Source organism: Schistocerca americana, chromosome 2, assembly GCF_021461395.2.
Source record: "Schistocerca americana isolate TAMUIC-IGC-003095 chromosome 2, iqSchAmer2.1, whole genome shotgun sequence".
NCBI classification, from domain to species: Eukaryota; Metazoa; Arthropoda; class Insecta; order Orthoptera; family Acrididae; genus Schistocerca; species Schistocerca americana.
In genome coordinates, this window is record NC_060120.1 from 685,687,650 (window position 1) to 685,714,725 (window position 27,076).

The 27,076-nt window shown below is 40.7% G+C and overlaps 1 protein-coding gene across 11 annotated transcripts in view; it reads left to right on the forward strand.

The window, feature by feature from the left end:
• Positions 1-27,076, forward strand: part of LOC124595222 (homocysteine S-methyltransferase 1-like) — a 147,934-nt gene that overhangs the window by 32,230 nt on the left and 88,628 nt on the right. The window contains exons 1-2 of one of the 11 annotated variants that reach the window (XM_047133870.1): positions 12,916-12,994; positions 13,090-13,145. The exons of the other annotated variants lie outside the window; for them this stretch is intronic. The gene's annotated coding sequence lies outside the window, so the exon portion shown is untranslated. Of the gene's footprint in view, positions 1-12,915; positions 12,995-13,089; positions 13,146-27,076 lie in introns of those variants that run through there. 11 annotated transcript variants of the gene reach the window in all.

Sequence of the window (27,076 nt, forward strand, 5' to 3'; positions counted from 1 at the left end):
TATCCATATTCCTCCAGAACCTCAACTATTTCTCCCCCATTTGCTTCACCTGGTCCTACACAACCCAACAAGCCACCATCCTAGATGTTGACCTTCACCTCAGAGATGGCTACATCAGTACCTCCGTGCATATGAAACCTACTAACCTCCAACAATACCTCCACTTCGACAGCTGCCATAAGATTCCATACCAAGAAGTCCCTTCTGTACAGCCTAGCCACCCATGATCATCGCATCTGCAGTGATGAGCAGTCCCCCTCGAAATATACTGAGGGTCTCACTGAAGCCTTCACTGACCGTAATTATCCTCCCAACCTTGTACAAAAACAAATCTCCCACGCCTTATCTTTCCAGTCTCCCACCACCTCCCTAAAGTCCCACTGTCTGGCCACAGAGGAGCATTCCGGTTTCGATTACCTCTCATCTTGCCCTGAAATGAGAAATGTCCTGCCTGCTATCCTTCCCACCTCTCCCACTGTGGTATTCCGCCTTCCACCGAACCTACGCAATATACTCGTCCATCCTTACATGACCCCTGCTCCCAATCCCTTACCTCAGGGCTCATACCCCGGTAATAGACCTAGATGAAAGACCTGTCCCATTCATCCTCCCACCACCACCTACTCCTGTCCGGTCACTAACACTACCTATCCCATCAAAGGCAGGGATACCTATGGAACTAGTCATGTTGTCTATAAGCTAAGCTGCAACCACTGTGCTGCATTCTACGCAGGCAGGACAACCAACAAGCTGTCTGTCCACATGAATGACCACTGACAAACTGCGGCCAAGAAACAAGTGGACCACCCTGTTACTGAACACGCTGCAAAACATGATATCCTTCATTTCAGTGACTGCTTCACAGCCTGTGCCATATGGATCCTTCCCACCAACACCAGCTTTTCTGAATTGCGCAGGTGGGAACTTTCCCTGCAATACATCCTGCACTCCCATAACCCTCCTCGCCTCAACTTTCGTTAGTCACTGTCCTCAACCATCCAGCCCCTTCCCTGCTCCCATTCCAGCACTACACAGCTGTCATTCCACCATCATACCCAGTTTTTTCCTCTTTTTTCCTTCTCTCTTTTTCTCTCCTTTTCTGCCACTTGCCCTCCCCTCCTCACCTCTCCCCTTCCATCCATCTAACCTGCAGCATTTCACTGTCCATCATCCCTGCCATACTATCCGTCCCCTTCCCCACCCCAGCCTCCTCCTTACCACCACCCAGTCGCTACTCCCATCATGCACTGGTGCTGCTGCGTGCAGTGTGGTTCCAGTTGCCTGAGACTGCAGTTTGTGTGTGTGTGTGTGTGTGTGTGTGTGTGTGTGTGGGTTGCAAAGGCCATTGGCCAGAAGCTTTAAGCATGAAACTCTTTTTGTTGTGCCTATCTGTGACTCGACATCTGAACTATATGGTGAGTAGCAACTTGCCTCCTCATAATATTGTTAAATTCCATCCTGAATTTTCCATTGTTTGATGTAAGTATTCAAAGCTTCTTTGACAACAATCTTATGAAAAGGATAGATTGCTGCTCACTATATAGAGGAGACTTTGAGTCATGGACAGGCATGAAGTTGCTATACATTTAAGCTTTTGTCCAAAAGACCCTTTTTGAAAATAGGAAACACACACACACACACACACACACACTCACACACACACTCACACACACACTCACACACACACTCACACACACACTCACACACACACTCACACACACACACACACACACACACACACACACACACACACACACACACACACAAAAGCCAAACGCACAGATTCATGACCACTGTCACTGTCACTGGCTACTGAGGCTGGACTGTGGATAGTAATTACACTTTATGGGAGCAGCTCTTTAGTGTGGATGTGGAGATAAGGAGGCAACTTGGGGTGGGGAGGGGTATCAGGGCAGGGGTGGGGAACAGTGTACTGCTGCTTGGGGAACATGTCTCTAGATCTGGGTATGGGTGGTTTCTGACTAAGTGGAGTGTGTGCCAGAAGTCAGTGCTGAGACTGCTATTATTTCTGGTAATATGACAAGTGATTCTAAAAGTGTTCATTTGTTGGTGACAGTAGCTTGGTAGTGAAGGGTGTTGAGTGCAAGTTAATGTATCAAACTGTGCAATTCAAGAGTTAAGTTCATGGCTTGTAGAAAATAAGTTGATGATAAATAGCAGTAAGACTCAGTTTTTATAGCTTTTAACACCCAATTCAACTAAAACTGACCTTTTGATTACACATGCTGGGCATATGATTGGTGAGTCTGAACAATTCAAATTGCTAAGTGCTCATATACATGGAAAGCCGACCGCTACCCTCCCCACTCCCTCCCCGGAGCCTCACCACTCTTTGGTGAATTTGTGCTTGGCTACCATGGGGCCCCAGCCATTGCAGCACATCTTCCCTTTCCATGCGGCATATCTATCCTACTGCATTTCTTTTTCCCCTCCCTTGGGGAACACATCTGGGATATTTTTGGAAATACGTTTTGAGGTCTTAATAGCCTACCACCCAAACAGTCCCTCATCTGTTTTATCTTTCTTTCTTCATTCATAATCTGCTGCCCTTCCTCCACTTTGGCATTTGAGGTTCCTCTAGGTTTCATCATCCTCTTTTTGCACTCCTGAAGTGTGGCCCACATGTTTGACATGTAACAGGTAACTGAGTAACACATAATTTCCAACCACAGGTTGACAAATATGGTTCTTATGTGCCCCCTTATACAGGCCAGGCCCAGGGAGGGATGGTTGCCTGAGATGTTACCTTCCCAAAATGCCAATTGGTCCCTCTATCAGGAGTTTGAGAGGTATGACCTGAGGTGTGAACGACCACCTGAGGTGGAGGAGCCCCCGACTATATCTACTAAACTTAAATGGGATGAGGCTAAAGATTCAAAGAATCTCCTAGCCGCACCTCTGTTCCTCATGGTATCACATACTGAAGGAGGTCAGTCCTTTGCTACAGTTAATTCATTTATTATTCAGAAAGATATTGATGCAGTTGCAGGCCCTGTGAAATCCTGCTCTTGTTTACATAATGGAACTTTGCTTATGGAGACCAATTGTGATTTTCAAGCCCAACAGCTCCTTATAGCTTGGATCCTTTGTGGCTATTCTGTTTGTGTCGAGGCCCATCGAATGCTGTTATTTACACTTGGCTGCTTGTTTGTCTGAATGAGGGAGAAATCTAAACTTCTCTCTCTGATCAGGGTGTCACTGCAGTCCATCGGGTAATTCAAAAGGCTGATTCGAGTTCTCACTTGGGTATGGTTGGGTATGGGTGTGTGTTGTGTTTAGCGTAAGTTGTTTAAGTTAGATTAAGTAGTGTGTAAGCCTAGGGACTGATGACCAACCTCAGCAGTTTGGTCCCATAGTCCTTACCACAAATTTCTTTAATGCCTGCATGCACTCTTTTTCTCACATACGATTGAGTAGTGCTTCCATAAAGATCAAAGTTTGGTCCCATAGTCCTTACCACAAATTTCTTTAATGCCTGCATGCACTCTTTTTCTCACATACGATTGAGTAGTGCTTCCATAAAGATCAAAGCAGGTTATGAAGTCATCACAGTTTGACTGTACATTTCAAACCCAATGCATTGCTACCAGTGCCAATGTTACAACCATACTCACATGTCCTGTCAAAACACGGCCAAATGTGTATTTTTGGTAGGGATGCTCACTAATGTGATTGCCTGCCTCCTCCTACCTGCTGTATCAATTGCAATGGCAGCCATGCAGCCTCACCTTGAGAATGTCCCATGTATCTCGATGAGTGGGTTGGTCAGGAGACCTTGCCCTGTCACTCACAAGTTTTTGGCTAGTCGAAAGCCCTGCATTTTACCATCTGGCACTAATAGTACTGTGCTTGCTACATCTCACTCCACAAAGGACACGGCCACTCAGACTTGCGACCTCAAATTCAGCACTGCAGTTGTAAAATCACCCAGTATCACAATAGCATCCCCATCTCCTTCTCCTCCAGATGTGCAACAAGCCACCAAATCTTCGCACCCAGTGGTGAAATTACCTCCTTCACAACCAGCAGGCTGGAAAGAACAAAAGGATCACTCCCACGAAGACTTCTTACATCCCTCCAGCCAACAAACATCTGAGTCTTCATCTGACAACCACAGTGGCTCTAAGAAATCAAACAAAGACAAACTGTCTTCTCTTCTCCAACTCAGAGATCCTCTTCAACAGTGTTGCTGCGCACTGCCTACCATTTTTCTGCCCTGGAATCCGCAGAAAGACTCAGGGAGAATACCAACACCTCTGTAGGTCTCATGGATCAGGATGCTCCAGCCACTACACCTTTTAGTATTGGGTCTTCAAAGGCTGGCAGTTGGCAGCCACCAAGGTGACAACCCTTCATTTATTCCCTCGTCCCCTTTCCCCATTATGACTCACCTCCAATGGAATGTTCATGGCATTAGATCCAACAAGCAGGTGCCATCGCATTTTTCGAGATAGCGAAGAAGCTAGCTTAATTTCATTTACTAGCTCTTTTAACAATTTCACTCCCTCTTCCATCATGTGGGGCAACCTTGTCTGCTTTCAGGGACCAAGGTCCTGTCCCCAATTTCCAGCCTGACTAGCAGATGATGTCATTGTACATCCTATTGCTATCTCCAACACCTTAGTCTCCTATTTTGTGAAGATTTTAAGCTCCACTCACTGTCACCACGCCTTCCTCCCTTGGAAATGAATGGAGGTGGCTTGGGCGATGCCTTCCTCCTCTCAAAATCATGAATGCTACAATGCCACCTTACTATGAAGGAGCTACATCATGCTCTGACTTCATCGTGATCTTCCACTCCAGAACCGGATGATGTTCATATTCAGATGTTGCAGCACCTTTCTCCTTCGTACATACAACCCCAGTTGGTTAAGTGGCCTGTTTCCCAGATGCTGGTGTGAAGCCACTGTCATATCCATAACTAAGCACCATAAGGACAAACACCTTCCTTCTAGATACTGCTCCATTTCTCTTACCAGCTTTGTTTGCAAGGTGATGGAACATATTACACATGGCTAGTTGGTATGGTGGCTCGAATTTCACAATCTACTAACTACTGCACATTTTGGATTTTGAATGTGCCGTTCTGCAGTTGACCATCTTGTCTCTTTGTCAGTCCATGTCATGGGTGGGTTTCTGTAGAAATACCAGACTATGCCCATGTTTTTCGATTTAGGGAAAGCCTATGACACTTGCTGGAGGACTGGTGTCCTTCTGACCATATACATATGTGGCTTCTGAGGCTGCTTGCCCTGCATCCTTCAGGAATTCTTAAAAGACTGAGTTTTCAAGGTATGTGTTGGTTCGGCCTTGTCAGACACCTTTATCCAGGAGAATAGAGTGCCTCAAGGCTCTGTCCTGAGCACCATCCTCTTTGCCATAACGGTTAACACTATTATGGCCTGTCTCCCACCAGACATCTCTGGTTCCCTTTCTTTTGATGATCTATTGCAGTTCTCCATGGAATTGGCTTCTTGAATGATGTCTTCAATAATGTCTTGATCACCTGCACTCATGGAGTGTTGACAATGGCTTTTGCTTTGCCACTGACAAAATGGTTTGTATGAATTTCTGGCAGCACAATGCATTTCTTCCAATGTCTTTACATCTTCGACATGTTACTCATCCATTTGCTGAAACTATGAAATTCCTGGAGCTCATGCTTGATAGAAAAATTTATTGGTCCTCCCACGTGTCTTGCCTGGCCACCCGCTGTGCTTGATCCCTCAGTGTCGCATGTGTCCAAAGCAGTACTTCCCAGGAAGCAGATCGGACAACCCTCCTCCATTTGTATCGACCCCTTGTCCATTCAAAACTAGACTGTGTGTGTTTTGTTCATTCATCTGTGCATCCATGTATCTTACACTGTCTTAATACAATCCATCATTGTGGAATCAATATGGCCAATGGCACCTTTTATGCTAGCCCTGTTGAGTCTCTATGCAGAAGCTGCCAAACTACCAAGGTCATACTGGCATGATGTTCTCCTCAGCAGATACCCATGCCTTTTTGTCTGCCACGCAGTTCACTTTCAGCTATTGCTCAGGCTGATTAACTTCATGCTATCTGCCAAGTTCCCAGTGGGTGGAACCCTTCACCACCTTGACTTAATGCAGTAGCTCTTGTTCATCTTGTATTTCATTCATTTCCTAAGGAAACTACTCTGGATTGGATCTATTGCTGTAAGTTTCTCGACCTTCGCATGTGACTTAGCAATAGCACCTTTGTATACACTGATGATTCCAAAACTGACTGAGGTGTTGGGTGTGCCTTCATCATTGGCGCTGACTATTTTTGGTATTGGCTTCCGGAAACTGCTCAGTATGTACAGCAGAGCTCTTCACCCTGTATCAGGCCCTGCAGTGCATCCAGCGACACAGGTTTTTCAACTGTGTCATATGCTTTGATTCTCTCAGTGTCCTTCAGTCTCTCTGTGTGCTCTACACAATCCATCCCTTACTACAACAGGTCCAAGAAAGCTTCCATTTGCCCACTCTTGAGGGCACTGCTGTGATGCTTATGTGGATTCCTGGTCACATCTGTCTGAAGGAAACAAGGCTGGTGTCACTGCTGCCAAGGCTGCAGTCCTCCTGCCTCAGCCTGCTAGCTCTTCCATTCCTTCGGATGATCTCCATCCATTTGCCATCTGTCACCAGGTGGTGTCACTTTGGCATCGCCACAGGTCTTCTCTTTATGGGAACAAGTTAAGGGGAATTAAACCTCTCCCAGCAGCTTGGCCGATCTCCTCTCAGGCCTCTTGCTGTGGGGAGATCATTTTAGCTAGGTGGCATATTGGCCACAGTCATTTGATAAGTAGTGATCCTCCCCCACTATGTGCTCTTTGGCATCAGCCTTTGAAGGTTAACCATTCCCTGACCAAAGTTCTCTTTTTTCAACCACTTACAATCTACTGTGCATTTGCCATCTGAGTTATCGGGCATTTTAGCGAACAACACGTGGCTGTCAATGGAATTTTACTTTTTATCCTTCATAGCAGTATAGCGAAGGGCATTTAATCTTTGGTTCGGGACCTCCACTTTCTCTGCGGTGTATTTTGTGGACCTTTCTCCAAGAGGAAGTCCTTGTTCTTAGCACTCTTTCCTTCAGTCAATTGGGCTTAATGTGTAGATGCTTTTAACTTCTTTTCTTTTTCATATTAGTGTTCTAAGTTTGTGACTGTGGCGCTTATGACCTGAGTTGTTTTTTTAAGTGATAGTCCAACCTGAAAATTAGGGTACTTTGCTTCTTTTCATTCACTTATGACATACAGATTATATTTTGGGGTAACTCTTTCCATTCACAAAGGATATTTTTGGTTCAGAAATAGGCAGTTCCAGCAAGAAGTGATGTAAGTTTGGAAACTTCTTGTTTCCCCTGTTCAGGTGTTTGGGAATTCTAACACAGCCCTCTTAATATATATTTTCTGCAATGTTGTTTGTCATTAACAGTATAAGCTTATTCCCAAGAATTAGCTGCTTTCACTCAGTTCAAACTAGGCAGAAATCTGATCTGAATTTGGACCTCACCTCCTTGATTTGTGCAGAAAGGCATGCGGTATTTTGCTGCACCAATTTTCAGTGATTTGCCACAAGAATTAAAAAATCTTAGCTGTAATCCTCGCTTTTTCAAATCCAAACTGTAGAATTTCATCACCTGAAAAAAAAAAGATCAAGCTAATTCCTGTGTTGTAATGTTGATTATGCTAGTATATACTCAGCTGCTTGTCATTTGTCTAGGATTGGTGTAAAGTTTCTTATCTATTATTAATTTGCTGATGTTAATTTCACACACTGACTCATTCCATGACAATTGAGATTTGCTCCTCAGTTTGGTCTTACAGAACCAGAGTTGTAAAATCAAAAAAGTATCTCCAGTGTGTTGGTACCCTTACCGCTCATGCTGTATGTTAATGACCCAATGGATAATACTGAATGTGAACTCAGCCCTTTGCAGGTTGTGCAATTAGCTACAGTGATGAAGTACTATCTTATAAAATCTGCACAAATATTCAGTGAAATCTTGACAGGATTTGAAAGTATTGAAATGATTTGCAATGTGCTTTAAATGTTTAGACATGTAAAATTTTGCACACCACAAAACACACAAAAGTGGTATGCTATGACTGCAAGCAATGAATCACAATTGGAATCAGCCTGTCACAAATACCAGAGTGCCATTATTTGTTCCAAAATGAAATGGAATGATCACATATGCTTAGCACTAGGTAAAGAAGATGTCAGACTTTGATTTACTGGTACAACACTCAGAAAGTGCAGTCAGTGGACAAAAGAAATGGCTTTAAAAACACGCTTTCGCATCCCATCTTAGACTGTTATTCAAGATTGTGGGACCAGTATTGAAGACTAACAGGAGGTTACTGATGTATATGGGGTGTTCAAAATAAGTGTCGAAACAAGAAAAATAAGTCCAATAAATATGTGTCCAGAAATGCATACTTTCTGTGAAACCAATGTTTACAGGAGGTATTCAACGTGGCATCCATTGATGATGATGATGATGATGATGCACCCCTCTGTCCTCTGGCATAAAGATTGACACACCCTTTGAAGTATACCCAGTTGTTGTTGTTGTACCTGCTGAGTGTCCATACATTGTTGATTGGTGTGGCATACACAAATATGTGAAATGTCCCCATAAGCAAAAGCCTAATGGTCTGAGGTCTGGGAATGAGTGGGCCAAGGTATGGGGCTGAATTGCTTGGGGATTTACTTCAGCCCATACATGCTGGTTATAGAAATTCACAACACTAGCTCTTGTGAACCCTGCCTCATTGGTAAATAAAATTTTGGATGTGAACAGTGGGTCTGCAGCACACTTGTGCAACAGCCATTGACAGAACCAACGTTTCCATGATGATCCTGTGGCCTTAGTGCCTGAACATGCTGTAGGTGATATGGGTACAGCAGTTGTTCATGAAGTACGCCCTAGATATTAGACTGAGATACACCTTCTGCTGCTGCTAAGCATTGCACACTGACCGCAGGGGTTTCTTCCACTGAATGTAGCACACACTCCTCTGTGTCAGGTGTGTGGGCCTTCCATTGTCAGTCTTCCTAGTGCAAGGGTACCTGTGTACTTCAGATTCTGGACAAGTCTGCCAAACAGTTTTTCACAGGGAACTCTGTGCTGTGGATATTTTTCAGTGTGAGGGCACGGCCTCACAGGCTACATCTATTTGCTAAACCATAGCAGAATACCATGTCTGCTCTATTGCTAACAAGTGGTGGAAAAGAGAAAATGTAAATGTACTTCAACATTTGTATGTAAAAACAGTACAGTAACAGTGAACACATAAGTGAATACACATTTGGAAGAGATTGAAACACCATGATACGTACCCAGGGTTTACAGTACTATACAATAAAGCACACAAACATGACAAAACTAATGTAGCTTACAATGTGACTTGAACTACACAACTGATGCAGACCACCTAATGGTAGGTTAGAGAACTTTGAGTAAGACATAATAATACCCTGTCAACACATTTGATGGAATGCCAATGCACAAACTGTGCTAATATCTGCAACAAAACATCGCACAGCACTTCCTGTAACCAAATGTTTATCTCGGAAAGTATGAATTTCCGGACATATGTTTATTGGACTTATTTTTCTTGTTTCAATGCATACTATCACCTCTCAAAGTATTTAACACTTTTTTTAACACCTGTATAAAGTAGGGAAGAATGAATGGTCAGGTCAAAGGTGTGCTTGGCCCATGTGAGATTGTGACAGAGTGTGGAAATAGAAGACAAATATTCTGCAAGAGTGTACTTACAGTTTTAGGTACTGCAAAGACAAGAGTAGTTCAATTAAGTATGTGCTGAGCCGTTTAAGCATTATTTCTTCCCACGCTCTGTAACTGAGTGGAATGTGCATCTTAGTGGAATGAAAAGGAACCTTGATATGTGATACAGTGGGAACTACCCTCTGTCACACACTTTAGAAGGGTATGCAAAATGTAAATGTAGTCTAGGAAGGAGACAGGCAAAACATAAACTGTAGGCCTGTCAGTTCCCTCTCTATAATGTGCAAAATGTTCATTAAAATTGTCACCAACAACATGAAAAATTGTCAAATTTTAATTAAACTAAGGCACAAGCTGGTTTTGGAAGTTGGTATAGCTTAATGGAGTATTTCCAACTGTGAATGAATATGGAGACATGAAAATGAATTCTGCTTTGCCATGGATTCATAGATTTTGTGAAAACATTTGAGTCAGTTCAATTAATTCTGTAATAACAGCTCTTGCAAAATGAGACCTTGATTCAGCCTATGTATACTGAAGGATATAAAAGTAAATTGTTTGGTTTTCAATTATACTCTATCAACAAAGTGATAAATTCAAAACTGAAAGAGGAGTCAAAGAGGCTGTGTATCACCAAAACTATTCTCAGTTTCAGATCTCTGTATTGGGGAAAAAGGAGGAGAAATATACACTGCAGGAAAAAAAAAAATAGTACAGCTGAAAAGACAGTGTTGATTTTGATCAGATGATGGCATATGCCACCTGAGGGATAGTAGATATACTGATAATGGTTTCAATGTCATCGATCAACAGATAACATAGTGACATAGTTACCAAAGCTTCATCTATGACTACCCTTTAATAGGGAATGCTTACAGCTACAAAACTCATTGTGGTGCAAATATGTGAAGCAAGCACACAACCACGCACTTGTGGTTCCTGCACCAACTGTGCGAGCTTATAAGGGATCATATTGTGGCCTTCTGAGTGGCAGGATGGTCCTTTCGGAGAATTGCCACACAAGTTGGACATACTGTGTCAGTTCTGCAATGATGTTGGTATCAGTGGTCTTGTGAACATTCTCACTCCTGTAGATGAGGTTCTGGATATCCACACAGCGTAGGCACCTGTAAGGATCATCATATTGTAAGGACAGCAGTGGCAGATTGGTCAGTTACCACAGCACAGATAAGGGGGCTTGTGAGCCCAGATATGTCAATATGAACAGTTGTGAACCAATTATTAGCAGTTGGACTATGGGCATGCAGACCTGTAGTCCATCTTCCATTCATGCCACAGCATTGATGTTTAGGGTTCAGTTGGTGCCGTCAGAGGATCAGTTGGAAGATGGAATGATGTGCCATGGTCTTCAGCCATGAAAGCAGACTCTGTGTGCACACAAGTGAAGGTTGTTTGCACAGTAGTGTAGACCTGGTGAGCACTGTCTCATAGAGTACATTCATCCAAGACCCACTGCCCCACCTCAGATCTTATGGTCTGGGGTCTCATAAGCTACAACTCTCGTTCACCTACGGTGGTTCTGGAGGGGATACTAACCAGCATTCGGTACTTGCAGAATGTTGTTAAACCCATTCTTTTGTCATTCTTGCAACAGGAAGTTGATATGTTGTTCCAACAGGATAATGCTGTCTGTGAAACTCAATTCACTGTGCAAGATGTGCAGCAATTTTCCTGGCCAGCAGACAACGATGCCACGGAGATACACTGGCCAGCACTATGTCTGGGCTTCTCTCTAATTGAGCATGTGTGGGATATGATGGAACGATAAGTCACTCGTGCGACTTGTCAACCAACAACTCTTACAGAACTATGTGAACAGATCAATCAGATGTGGAATAAAGTATCCCAGGACAGTATTCACCATTTCTACAATCAACTGGATCCCAAGAGTCTGCACCTGCATGCTGTCCATGGAGGTTACATCATGTATGTCTATGGGCATTTCAGCATGGGTCGATAGCTGCTACCTCGAAACAGCTTGTTCTATTGATGTGCAAATGTAATCATTTCATGTGTTCCACCTACACTGTTGCAACAATAAATCCTGAGATAATTGGAAACCTCTAAAAGGATGTACCTTTTTTACCCTCACATGTTATGTTTGTGGAAGTTTTTATGTCACTTTTTATGTCACTTTTTATTTTATCTTTTCAGTTATTTGCTTCCCTGGTAGGTAGCACATCATTTCCACAGATCTTTGGTTAACAATAACGGATTATTGGCCCACTGTGTTACACATGACTGGGAAGGGAGTTGAAGCAATTTCCAACAGTTCAGTATGAGTCCGTTCACAGAAGTGATAGATTTTAGTGTGGAATGGAATGACAATGATTATTGATATGTCAGATGAACTTACTAGGATTGTCACTGTGAATAAACATCAGAGTGCATCACTTGTAACAGTGACATTTCATGTTTCAAAAATCCTTCTCATATTTGACCTTAAATAAGGAGAGTCAGAATAGTGAATGGTAAATTGAGTCACATTCATTAGCTGTCACATGGAAAGAATTAATATGATGCTATTCAGCCAGGTAGCATCATAACATGAACTGCCTTTGGCATGCCAGTCAGATTGTAATGTTAGCTACTAGTGAAGATAAATTTTAGCCATAAATGGAATAACTTAACAACACAATTTCAGAAGGCCACTTGTAATTCAATAACTGAGTAAACTGAAATAATGCATAATCAAAACACTGAAAAGAAAATAGAAAATGTTAAATATGAAGTCGTGGAACCAGTTGATCAGTTCCAGTTGATCAGTTGTTGTACATAGGACTGTTTGATACAATGAATGGGTGCACAGAAAAAAAAAGAATAAAAATTGTCTGGAGTGCTGTGCTTCTCATAACGTATACAAAAACTATACTTCCTCTGCAACCAGTGAGGAAAATTTATGGTCTGTGTGTATTACCATGTCTAACTTTCAACAATGGAATTCAGTGCAGAAAAATTATAACATTGATAATTGCTGAGGTGAACATTGGAAATTGTTATGACAGACTGGAGAACAAACAAATTGATAGGGTGAGGGAGAGGAGACACTTACCACGTCTATGGTGTTCGATAAGCTACATGTTCCTCCTGGTTTATGTCAAAAGGCGAGCATCTCGGGGAACTGGGACATTCTCAGCTAGCCATGGGCCTAATGAATATGGAATCCCTGAGCTGTGGACTGGTGAGTGCTATCCATCTCCTGTATGTGTAAGCTTCATACATGCTCTTGCAACCGCTATGTGGTCTTCTGATGAAATGAAATGTTGTTTGTCACAGGAACTAGGGATCTTGGACCAACCATCCAAGTCATGAGGATGATGCTGACCTTTGAGGTGTGTACCAGTATTATAATGACTGCTGACATGAGATTGTCATTAGCAAGCAACCTATGGGGAACCAGATGTGCCTCTTAGCTTGCTAAGTTGCTTGCTTCGAGCTAGGCAACCTCCATTACTGCAGCTCTGGAAGAAAGTTGACTAAAAATAATGCCTTTACACAGACAGAGACCTTTGAAGTTAGCACTAATTCCTGTATTAGAAAATGCATATGCAAATTAATAAATGGTATATTGTCCACACCTACCTACAAAGTCATGGTTGTGCACCAGGTAGCCAAGGAAATATTTCTACAGCCTCAAAGGAATATAGAGTAAATTATCCTCATCCACACAGGCCAGCAGAGACAGCCACAAGTAGTACCAAAGGAAAAAGACATTTACATTAAAAGCCATCATATCATGGAGCACTCTCCAACTGAGCAAGGTGGCACAGTGACAAGCACACTCGACACATTCTGGAGAATGGTGGTTCAGATCTGTGTCTGACCATCCAGATCTAGGTTTTCCATGATTTCTCTAAGTCACTCCAGGCAAATGCGGGGATGGTTCCTTTGGAAGGGCATGGCTGATTTTCTTCCCCACCCTTGAGTCATACCAATCTTGTGCTCTGTCCCTAATGATCTGACTTAACCAGAACAAATGTTGAAAAGGATTATGTAACTGAAGCTATAAAAATTATTCTGTTCAACATAGTTATTGCTACAGTTTACTGCTCACCATCTGGAAATTTTCAACTTTTTGTAGACAAAATGGAAATATTTCTAAATAAAGCAAATAAAATGTATTATGAGTTAATAATCTGTGGTGACTTCAATATTCATTTTCTCATAAATTGTAGAAACAGAGGCCTTTTTTAACCTTGCAACATCCTATTGTTTTATGGCTGAAGTAAAAGCTGCTACCCAAGTGATGGAAACTTATAAAACAGCTTTCGATAAATTTCTAGTCAAGAAAATTTTACACAATACTTCACTAAAAATTTTCAGTGCAGGATTTAGTGACCACCTTGCTTAAATGTTAAACTTAAAAATGAAAGGCAGTATTATTAACAACATGTCTGTAGAACCACAAGTAAAAGGAATAATCAGGATAATGTAAAGTACTTCAACAACTTATTACAGAAAGAAAAATGGTCACAGGTTTACAAAATTAATGATATCAATGAAAAATTCAACATTTTCATTGATACACTAACCTATTTCTTTCAGATTGCCTTCCCACTGAAAACTGTTACCATAAGGGGGAATTCTAGAACAAACAGCTTGCTCACCAGGGGAATAAGGATTTCATGCCAGAAAAGAAAATGTAAATCAAAAATTCCTCACTTTAAATACATGTATACTATAAAAAATACTCCAAAATACTAAGAAAAGTAATAAGAGCAGCAAAAATAATGACTGATACATTTATAATTCAGATAATGAAGGGAAGGCTATGTGGAGTGTCATAAAAAAAAAAGAATCTGGTGAACACAGCCCATCCGGCAAAAATGTAATACTATCACAAACAATTAAAAAGTGGCAAACCCCTTAAAAGCAAACAACATTTTTAACAAATGCTTCACAGTTGTTGCCAAAAATATTGTCGCACAAAAAACTGAATAGCACTGTGGTGTAGTGGTTATGATACTGAACTATTGCATGGAGGGTCGTGAGTTCGAAACTCACCTGGACTGTACAGTTTTAATTTTTATATTTGGTTCGAGTACATTGTAAAAGTATCCACAAATTCTCAAGAGTCATTGTACTGGAATGTTCTGTAGCTGTATATCTACGGTATGTGTTCTGGCCAGAGGCAGTTCGCTCCGTGCTCTTCTATGTGCAAGTGCTGACTAAACCTTTGTTAAGTGAAGTTAGTGCTCGTCATTCATCTAATTACACCTTCTTCTACATGACGTTATTCTGGTGAAGGCACCGGGTATTGGAACTTGTGATAGGGCACATTATCAGCGACACAGTGGCCCCCATCAGGCGACAGAGCCACCGTTTACGTGGTGGGAAACCAGAGTTCAAGCCATATTCAACAGATCACAGTCTATTAGAGACAGAAGGAGGAGAGGATGCTACAATGACAGCAACTGTGTGCCACCACATGAGACATTCTTCCGGCTTCTCTGGTGATGATGGCCAAGATTTGAGCAAGTGGCAGAAGGTACATGAGCGTATAGCCAAATTCAACAAATGGGATGACACCGTGTGTTCGGCTAACATATTTTTCTACTTGGAGGGTACTGCCTAGCAATGGTATAAGAACAACGAGGAGAAGTTCACAAGCTAGGAAGTATTTCAGCGACACACGACAACAGAAGTGGAAGGCTGAAGATAAATTAAAGTGCAGGGCACAGTGTCCAGGAGAAACTACAGCGTCCTACATGCAAGACATCTTGGAGCTGTGTAAAATAGTGGATCCTAGAATGAAGGAGGAAGACAAGGTTGCACATCTCATGAAGGGTGTTGCTGAGGACATGTATCAAGCCCTACTCCTGAAGGAAGTTTCGACAGCAGACAACTTCATATAATGGTGCCAGTATATCGAGACAATGCATCTAAAAAGAATTAAACACAAGAAGTTTGAACAGCTTCCAAATGTATTGATGTCTGTGATGGAGGAAGCAACTGATTTCACAAGTGTTCTTCATCAGATAGTGAGAGATGAAGTTGAGAAGGCACTTGGATTGCACGGTGAGCCAAAAACCGAGACACTTCAAGAGGTCATAAGGGAGGAAGCGGAACAGGCATTGAACCCAATCTCTCGTCCTTCATTTCCCTTTAAAACGGTGAAAAAGTCGAGACCAAGGCAGAGTTACATTCCTACAATGTTGCATGAGGAACCTGTTTGGGCACCAAGGAAGACTGGCATCTGGAGGACCCAGGATAACCAACCAGTATGTTTCCACTGTGGACAACTGGGACATGTGGTGCGCTGTTGTCGAGAAAGGTGTCATATATTTGATGATGCCCATGCCAGAAGACAGCAGACCGATCTTAGCCGACGCCAACTCCGGGATGACAAAGATGACAAAGAAGATGTGGGTGCAGGACGATGTAGGTCGCCATCGCCGCAAGCTAGCCACTGGAGAGGACACTCCCCAACACACTGAACAAGGTCTCCATCACTGTTTAGAAGCTCCAGCCGATCACCTAGCCGCCATAACCTGGAAAACTAAAGGGTGTGACATTTGTTGGAGGTGAGGCTGCCGTCAATCACTACAAAAATGATAGGAAATGACATCCTCATGGATGGCTGACCATCCCAACCTCTTGTGGACTCGGGAGCATCATATTCAGTCATTTCAGAGAAGTACCATCGCCAGTTGCAGAAAACCGTATTTGTCAACAACAAAACATCTCTGCTGAAGATGGCTTATGGGAAATACGTAAAACCTACAGGAAGATGTACCATATGTGTGGGTATAAGTGGCCATACACAGCCCTTAGAATTCATCATCTTACAAGAGTGTAGTCATGACGTCATTCTCGGATGGGACCTTTTGAAACTTTCTGAGGCAGTTATAGATTGTGGTCACTCGAAGATTATGCTAGACGAGATGAGATACTATGGACAGGAATATGTGCATCCGAGTGTGTGGAGGCTACATGTGCTGAATGAAGTGATCATTCCTGCAGTCAGCGCTAGAAAGGTAACTATCACATGTCATGCCATGCATCAACCCATGGATATTGTAGTGGAAAGTAAGAAAAGCATACCACTGAAGAATAACTTGGTCATCCCAGCCTCTGTTGTCTCATTTAAGAATGGATTTGGTGACGTGGATAGTTAACTGTTGATGAGAACCACAGATCCTTCCAAGACTCATGTGCATAGCAAGTGCTGAGCCATTAATTGAAGAACAGCTAAGCGTCAGAAAACTCCCATACCTAGTCTGTGGGTGAAATTAGTGCTACCACTATGAGACAAGATCTTCTAGCTTGACTATCACCAGATCTCACTACAGAAAAAGCTACTTGCCATTCTTCAAGAGTTCCCTGAATGCTTCAATCTATAGGTGAGGATCAAATTGGACAAACTGACAGTGAAGCACCGGATTAGCGCTGGAGATCATCAACCAATAAGCCAGAGAGCATACCGTGTGTCAGCAATGGAACGTCAATTAATTCGTGACGAGGGAGAGAAAATGATGGAGAAAATGATGAGCTTCCGCAGAGCCCATGGCCATCACCAGTGATCCTCATTAGGAAGTAGGATGACAGTTGGCACTTTTGTGTCAATTAGGAAGCTTAATCAGATAACTAAAGAGGACGTTTCCTTCTTCCACGAACTGACAATACACTAGATTGTCTGAAGGGGGCTAAGTTTTTCTCAACCATGGACATGTACTCGAGATACTGGCAAATCAAAGTAGATGAGGCTGATCATGAGAAAACTGCATTAATCACCCTTGAGGGCCTGTATGAGTTTAAGGTAATGCCTTTTGGTTTGTGTGATGCACCAGCAACTTTTGAACGGATGATGGCAAATCTTCTTTAGGGCACCTGAAGTGGATGATGTGTCTTTGTTATTTAGATGATATTATAGTGTTCTCAGACATATTTGATGAACATACAAAAAGACTGAGGGCCATTTTTAAGTGTCTCCAACTAGACGGACTGACACTTAATCCGAGAAAGTGTCTCTTTGGAGTAAAAGAAATCAAAATACTTGGACACCTTGTGTCAAACAAAGGTGTGTGGTCAGATCCAGAAAAGGTGAGATCTATAATCAAATTTCATATTCCTAAAAGTATTAGAGATATGAGAAGCTTCCTCGGATTATGTCCTTATTACTGTCATTTTATCAAAGACTTTTGTATCAAAGCCAGGCCACTCAAAGAGTTGTTAAAAGCTGATACTAAATTTATCTGGGGTGGTGCTCAACAAGATTCTTTTGATGTGCTGTGAAAAGCTCTGATGACTGACCTTGTACTTGGTCTGTATGATAAGAGAGCATCTACAGAACTACACACAGATGCCAGCGGGTATGGGATTGGTGCTGTTCTGGTGCAAATTTCGGATGAAAAAGAGATGGTTATAGCCTATGCTTCTAGGACACTTACAAAAGCCGAGAGAAACTACTCAACTACGGAAAGAGAATGTCTTGCTGTGATCTGGGCCATGTGCATATTTCGACATAGTCTCTATGGAAGGCCATTCACAGTTGTTACAGACCATCGTTAACTTTGTTGGTTGACAGGTCTTAAGGATCCAACAGGACAACTCTCCAGGTGGGCACTACGTATTCAAGAGTATGAAATTACCATAGTGTACAAAAGTGGAAGAAAACACGAAGATGCTGACTGTCTCTCAAGAAACCCTGTGCAACACTTTGATGAAGATAGTGACTGTCTCACTTCACTAGGATCTCTCTGCTGAGCAGGAGGAGGACACCAAGATATCTCAAATTGTGTTTGCCTTAAAGCGGTCAAGAGGAAGTGAAAGGACAATTTAAGGTAGTTAATGGATTACTTTGCAAGAAAAACTTTGATACGTTTGGAAAGAGGTGGCTACCAGTGATTCCTAAACACATGTGCTTAGATGTTCTACTGAAATTCCATGACACACCTGAGGTCAGACATTTAGTATTTATTAAGACGTATGATATAATCCGCAAGAGATTTTTTGGGCCAGGTTTATTTGGGAGTGTCCATCACTGTGTCGCACTGTCGAGTGTGCCAGAGGAGAAAGGCAGTTCCTCAGGAACCACCTGGCCAACTCATACCAATTTCAGCAGCCGAAACGCCTTTCCAGCGTATTGGGATTGACCTTCTCAGACGATTTCCAATGTCTGCTAGTGGCAATAGATGGATTATTGTTTGCACTGATTATCTGCCACTCTATACCATTACTAAAGCCGTGAAAACAGCCGAAGCATCCGAGGTAGCCAAATTCATCGTGGAATACATTGTGTTAAAACACAGTTCCCAAGGACATTAATTACGGGTCAAGGGAAAGTTTTTCAATTGAATCTTGTGACGGAGATAAACCATCAGTGCAACATTACTCATCACATGACGACTGCCTACCATCCACAAACTAACGGGCTTACTGAACGCCTTAATAAGACCTTGGCCAACATGCTATCAGTGTTAGTCAATGTTGAGCAGAGCAACTGGGATGAGGTGTTACTATCGTGATGTTTGTCTACAACACCACCAAACAAGACACCACAGGATTTACAACATTTTCCTGGTGTATGGGCATGAGGTGACTACGACAATGGATACTGTGTTTCCGTTACATCATGATGAATGGACAATAACTACATCGGACAGGTGTTAACCAGAGCTGAGGAAGCTTGGCAGTTAGCTCGACGCTGCACGCTGCAAGCTCAAGAAAATAATCGCCGAAGGTATGAAGTGAGCCACCACCCTGTTGTCAACCAGCCTGGTGACCTTGTCTGGATCTTCACTCCTGTTTGGAAGGTTGGTCTCCCTGAGAAGCTCCTCAGGCGCTACTTTGGACCTTATAAGGTTGTACGGCCGTTATCTGATGTTACTTACGAAGTTGAAGATTTCGACCCCGACACAAGACAACGAAAGATCAGTGATATGGTCCATGTCCTTCGAATGAAGCACTATAAGGATCCTGCAACCCAGGGTAAATTTGAAGCTCCAGGGACAGGCAACAAGTGGAAATGTGATGAAGAGCATAGCGGCAAAAGAAGTTCTAAGAAGATCCCCACCAGGGTGAGAATCAGTCATCAGGAGTCGGAGTATGCAGGACCAATGACTCGTTCCCGGACTAGCAGGACGTCACACTGAGATGCTGTTATCTTAAGGAGGGAGCAATGTCACAGAAGAAGCTGAATAGCACCATGGTGTAGTGGTTATGATACTAAACTGTTGCATGGAGGGTTGTGAGTTCAGAACTCACCTGGCCTGTACAATTTTAACTTCTATACTTGGTTTGAGTACATTATAGAAGTATCCACAAACGTCAAGAATCATTGTACTGGAATGTTCTGTAGCTGTATATATACTGTATGTGTTCTGGCCAGAGGCAGTTTGCTCCACGCTCATGTATGTGCAAGTGCTGAATAAACTTTCATTAAGTGAAGTTAGTGTTCGTTGTTCATCTAATTACACCTTCTTATACATGAAAATATGGTACATCAGACTTACACTAGAGCACCCAAACCAATGAATTCAAAATAAGTGATTATAGAGGGTCAATGTCCATCATTTCTGTTTCACAAGATGAAGTAGGTAGTGCAATAAAAGGACTAAAAAATTCCAACTATGCTTTCAGTCTTGCAACAATCTTGAAGAAGAGTGCATCAAACATAAGTGAAATACACACATAGTGACTGCTCACTTCAGGCAGGTACTTTCCCTGATGTATTGAAAATGTCTAAAGTCATTACAGTATATAAAAAAAGCAATAAAGTCAACATAAATAACTACAGACCCATCACAATTTCCTCCTGTGTTTCAAAAGTATTAAAAAAAATTATGAATGACAAACTTATGAAGTTTGTACATAACAACAATATCCTATGCAATGAGCAACATGGATTCAGGAATAAGAGGTCAATGACAACTGCTGTTTATGAGTGCACCAATTCCATATTAAGCCTGATGGGCAAGAAACAGGAATCAATAGTAGTATTTATTGACCTTTCAAAAGCTTTTGATTTGGTGGACCATAAGATTCTGCTGTCAAAGCTTGAAAAATCAAGCACACAAATACCCACCTAAAAACTGTATATGCACAATTATCAGACTCTGAACCAATTAAATATGTTGTACCCCAATGATCAATAATAGTAAACAAATTAAATATGTTGTACCCCAAGGATCAATAATGGGACCCCTTCTGTTCCTACTATATATAAATGATCTCAACTTAAATGTGGATATACATAAAACAACCATATTTACTGATGAAACCACACTTCTGCTAAAAGGAGACTGTGAAGAACAATTACAGCAATCAGTTAACACTGTCACGAAACAACTTAGCAGCTGGGCACAGAATAATCAACTTGTAATAAATAATTTTAAAAAACTATTGCACTAATATTCCACAATGCTGCAAACAAGGACATGTTTAACCCATCATCTCTATCAATGATGAACTAGGTACTAACAGTACTGTAACTGCATTCTTAGGACTTTGACAGCAGAACAATGTTAAATGGAATACGCGTGTTGAATACCTTAATGCAGAACTGAGCAAGACATGTTACTTTCTTTGCTCACTAAAATCGTGCTGTAGTGAGAAAATAGTAATGAATACAGGCCATGCCTACTTTCATTCTCACCTTAAGTATGGAGTCACTTTCTGGATCCAGAATGAGATTTTCACTCTGCAGCAGTGTGTGCACTGATATGAAACTTCCTGGCTGATTAAAACTGTGTGCCGGACCGAGACTCGAACTTGGGACCTTTACCTTTTGCGGCCAAGTGCTCTACCGTCTGAGCTACCCAAGCACGACTAACGACCCATCCTCACAGCTTCAATTCTGCCAGTACCTTGTCTCCTACCTTCCAAACTTCACAGAAGCCCTCGGTTTGGCACACAGTTTTAATCTGCCAGGAAGTTTTATATCAGCGCACACTCCGCTGCAGAGTGAAAATCTCATTCTGGAAACATCCCCCAGGCTGTGGCTAAGCCATGTCTCTGCAATATCCTTTCTTCCAAGAGTGCTAGTTCTGCAAGGTTCGCAGAAGAGCTTCTGTGAAGTTTGGAAGGTAGGAGACGGGTACTGGCAGAATTGAAGCTGTGAGGACGGGATGTGAGTCATGCTTGCGTAGCTCAGACGGTAGAGCACTTGCCCGCGTAAGGCAAAGGTCCTGAGTTAGAGTCTCAGTCCGGCACACAGTTTTAATCTGCCAGGAAGTTTCACTTTCTGGGTGTTGATGATGTCTGATTTGTGGGGTAGTCAACTGCACTGTCATCACTGCCCATACAGAGTCCCAAGTTTTAGCAGTCCAATTTTTTACACAGTGCAATCTACCCACTGTTTTGAATGATGATGTTGATGGTGATGAAATGATGAGGACAACACAGACACCCAGTCCCCGGGCAGAGAAAATCCCCAACCTGGCTGGGAATCGAACTCGGGACCCTGCGATCCAGAGGCAACTCGCTTTCTGGGGAAACTGTAAGACAGCTAATAGCATTTTCAAATTACAAAAAATGGTTATTAGAATCGTGTGTGGATGCAAACCTAGAGACTCGTGCATACCTCTGTTTAAGATACCTGGTATTATTCCATTACCATGTGTATCCATTAGGGGGACCTTTATATTCATTGAAACAAATGTAATAGTTCAGGACTGCAGACTGCAAAAAAACTGTGATATACATGACCATTTTACCAGGAAAACAAAAATTTACTTATAACCCAAATCAATTTATCTTTGTGCAGAAAAGTTACTTTCCATGTGGGAGTTAAGCTGTACCTGAAAACATAAAAGCTATTACTGAGGTCAAAACCTTTGGAAAATCTCTATAAATTCATATTTACTGCTTTTACTCCTTCGAAGAATATTTAAATTTATTAAGTGTGCTGTATAAATACTTAATGCATAAAATGTTTCATTGTAACCTTAAATAAGTATGCCTGGAAATCACTTTCAGAAGTGTACTTATAACTTGAATTGTCCAGTGTCTTATGCAAAAGATGCTTTTGTAAACAACAGGACCAGTATATACAATACAATACAATGCTGTCAAAGATCTTTTATCTCTACCTTTCCTTGGGGTGTGTTTCCGGTCATATGTACATATTACCTTTTTTGCTTCGTTTCCTCTTAGGGATCCCCATTTAGCAAACTCACCCATATACTGCTTGTAGTACAGGTAGTACAGTAGATAAATCAATTTAATTTGTATATAAATTTGTGTTCCACTTGTAATACAACAAAAACAACAGTGTTCATTTTTATTGCATCTAAGCCACTGTGTTTTATAGTAATATGTAAATAGTCAGGATGCAGCCATGCATGCTGTCAAATCACAAAATTAGTAGGGAAGTTCTGGTAGTTTCTAAATAACTTAGGTGTAAAGGAGACCACTCACTGAATAGCAGATGCACTGAGTCTTTGACAAGCACACAAAAAAGAGAAATATAACTTGCTAGCTTTTGGAATAAGTCCTTTGTCAAGCTAGATTATAAATATTCATTGTTCATCTGCTTTTGTAATACATAAATTTTCAGTTTTTTGAGAGTGGAGTAGGGTATCGTAAGTACCTTTGACAAATAACATATACAGGACTTCTGATATATGATGTATACTACAGAAGGAATTCATCATAGTATTGTTTCTATGGTAACATACATCTTGACTCATTCTATATCTCTGAGATTTCTCTAACAAGAGGGCCTACAGGACAAAATGTGGGAATGCATGTCACTTCCATTTAAACTCCACATTTCCAGCAGAGACCCAAAATTTTAAGGAAGTCTCCAATTTTATAGGATAATGTTAAAATACTTATGATACAGAGTATGTCTTGATGTAAAACATGATACCTGTACATACATTAATGGAAAAACTGGGTCGGTTCTAGTGTCATATTCTACCCGTTGGCTTTGAGCAATGACATAATGCATGATTTCATTCTGTTTATGTCACCGATTGTTAGAATATTAGGTTGTCTCTGGATATCTCTATTACATGCATATAGTGATAATTTAAGGTATACTTTTTTATTTTCATATCACAGTTTGTTTTTGATATACTTCATCAGTGAAAGTATTTGCAATTCAGAATATTCTGATTTTATATTGAATTTATTTACATTATGGCTGAGTCAGTTGTATTTAAAGTGAAAATTTGCTTTATAGAATGGTTAATGATAAAACTACCATAAGATTTTTACAATATTAGTGACAGTTAGATGGTGCTAACAATTATAACATCCAGTTTAAAGTTTACAAGATGGGGGCATGTAAGAATACAATTGAGGGACGTTTTTTTTTTTTTTTTTTTTTTTTGGGGGGGGGGGGGGGGGGGCTGTAAAATCTGTTGCTATGAGAGGAAAGGTTTCAGTTTTGCAGGCCATATGGATGAATACTGTTGGAGGGCAAATGAAAAGTATTCCTAATGAATATTGTGTGTTCCAAGAATTTATGAGAATGGTCAGTGAAATGTACAAGATGTGGTTTGTTAATTAGTTGTGTGTAGGTATCAAGGTAGTCCCCCCCCCCCCCCTTACACTTCCCCCCCCCCCCCTCCCTCTCCCCTGTCTTCATTCCACGTTCCATGTTTCTTTTCATTCGGGTACTGTAGTTTGTGGGTTTGGCACTTTTTTGTTTCTTTGGGAGGAGATATTTTTGTCATTTCTTGTTAATTTTGGATGTAGAGTAATGGGGTAAGGGAGGAGGATTGGTTGTGATGTCTTGTGCAGGAAGGTTTCTTCGTTTGGATTACGATCTTCATTGTGTTTGTTAATGTAACAATTTGGGAGGGTGAGAACTGACTTGGGTAGTACATGTTTCGTGCATGGCACTCATTGTTTTTTAATAATTTGTTGATTAATGATTTTGGTTATTGCATACTGTGTTAGTTTGAATTTTTGGCATTCTCATTGGATTTCCTCTCTTTCCTTTATTCTTCTTGTCAGCTTCAATCTTTCACTCTTCTGCAAGTTCATATGCAGTAACTTTCCTTATTAGTAGAACATTCTTTCCATTTTGATGTTTTTGCACTGTGGTACTTGTGCTGTGTTGTTTTTCAGTTATACCTAACTAGCAAGTTGCTTTTTTTTTTTTTTTTTTTTTAAATTCTTGTAGTTAAGAAATCTCACATTGACAGCTCTTTGTACTAATACTAAGGTTTGTTATTTTTGAGCTGTTATGGCTTGCATGAGTTACATGAATTCTGGTTACTGATTCCAATGTTTGTCTTTTTTCACATTTTCATCACTGTCACAGTGATGTTTCTTCAGATTTTTATTTTTGGAGATGTTGCCTGTGCTATTTTGGACCTTATGATCCTTGTAATGGAGATATACATTTGTAGCATATAGATGAACTCTAGTTGTTAATTCCAAGATTGCCAACTTGCCCATTTTTTCCAACATGCGTGTGCAGTGGTTTGTTTCAGCATTTCTATTTCCTCTTTCTACTTCAGTAACAAAGTATTTACTTATGGCAGTAGTGCAGAAAGCAACAGCAAAAATAGAAACCTGCTAAGTACAATTGTACATACCTACTGCAAAAATGCTGGAAATAATGAATCTTGGAATCAGTAAGTAGAATTAAACTATATAACTTAATTCTAGTTATCAGTTCCAAAATCTGGTATTTTTTTCAGTTGCAGTAATCAGGAAAGCAACAGAAAAAATGTAACTATTAAATGAAACCACTGCTCATGCCTTCTGTAAAAATGCTAACATTAATGAACCAGTATATTTGTTCAGTGCATTTTTTTAGAATTTTCATACGTGATGTCACTCTGTCAATACCGCATTCCTTTGTTATTTCACTGTCACTAAGTATGGAATGGTAATTCGTTAAGGATTTATGGTACAACTGCAAAAATGTGTTAAATTGGCAACTAGAATTGACCAATGCAGGTTTCATATTTATTGCACTCCCACAGTAGTACAGAAAAGATACCATACAGTTAAATCTTGATGACTTAGCAATACATAAGTAATGATAATGACACATAATAACTGACAGTAAAAGCTATACCATATATATCAGAATTCTCAGAGAATGTGCAGTACACACCTACTGCTACAATGGTAGTTCAGAAAGTAAACCAAAAACAGAAATCCCATAACAAACCACTGCATATCTCTAATGTGAAATAGTGGAAATAATGAACTGCATACCTCTAATGTGAAATAGTGGAAATAATGAACCATGGAATTGATAACTATAATTTACCTATATAGCGTAATTCTAGTTATCAGTTCCAAGATACATTTTGCATTTTTAGTAAGCATTTAGCATGCATTATTTTATAATTTCCATTTGTGGTATCTATTAACTATCAACTCCACTTCCTGTTGATGTGTGTTATGTTATTTGGTTTGGATTCTTACATCATCAAGTGTTTCACTGTATGGTGTCTCTCTTTCTACTAATTGAAAAATGTAATAACTAACAAATTTTCAATTCAGTTACTACAATTTCGTTTAGTGACTCACTGGTTTCTTATTTTTTGCATTCACTCACTACATGCAGTAGTAAATGTAGAAATACTATGAAAAGCCAGTCCACACACCTACTCCAAAAGTACTCATAATTATTTATCATGGAATGATTGAAATTAGCAACTAGAGTTAAGCTATATAGGTCAATTCTAGTTACCAATTCCAACCAATCAATAGTTCATTACATGTCTCTCTGAACTAGTGTGAGGAAGTAACGGATATTGGAATTTGAAACTAGAATTTAGCTAATTAATTCCAGTGACTGATTCCAACCATTCCATAGATCAATTTTCTACTTTTTCACAGTAGTTCAGAGGTTGTAAAGTGTGTTCACTGAAATGTGATAGGATTTATGCACTTGTGACTGCTCTCTGAAGTAACTCAAAAAGGCAATGAATATTGGGATCAGTAACTAGAAGTAATGTATGTAATTCAAGTGTAGTTACCATTACTATATTTATTACTTTTTGTGAATTTTTGTTACTTGTGAACTGGCTTTTTTTAAAAAAAGAATTTCTATCCCAGTTTTTCCACATTTTATGCTAATGTTTCATATATGACACTATTTATTTCGTTTTCCCATTGTCACATTTTGGGATCTACCCACTCAGAACCCCCACATTTCCATTGTAGTCCTATTACACTCAGTAATTATATTAAAAATTTATGCTATTTCATAATGTTATGACTTCATCAAGCTCTATACTGTAATTGAATATGAAGATTCTCTGTGCTTTTCTTGGTTAAGTAAATTATGACAATAATTTATTTCAGACATGTATATTTATATCTCTCTCTCTCTCTCTCTCTCTCT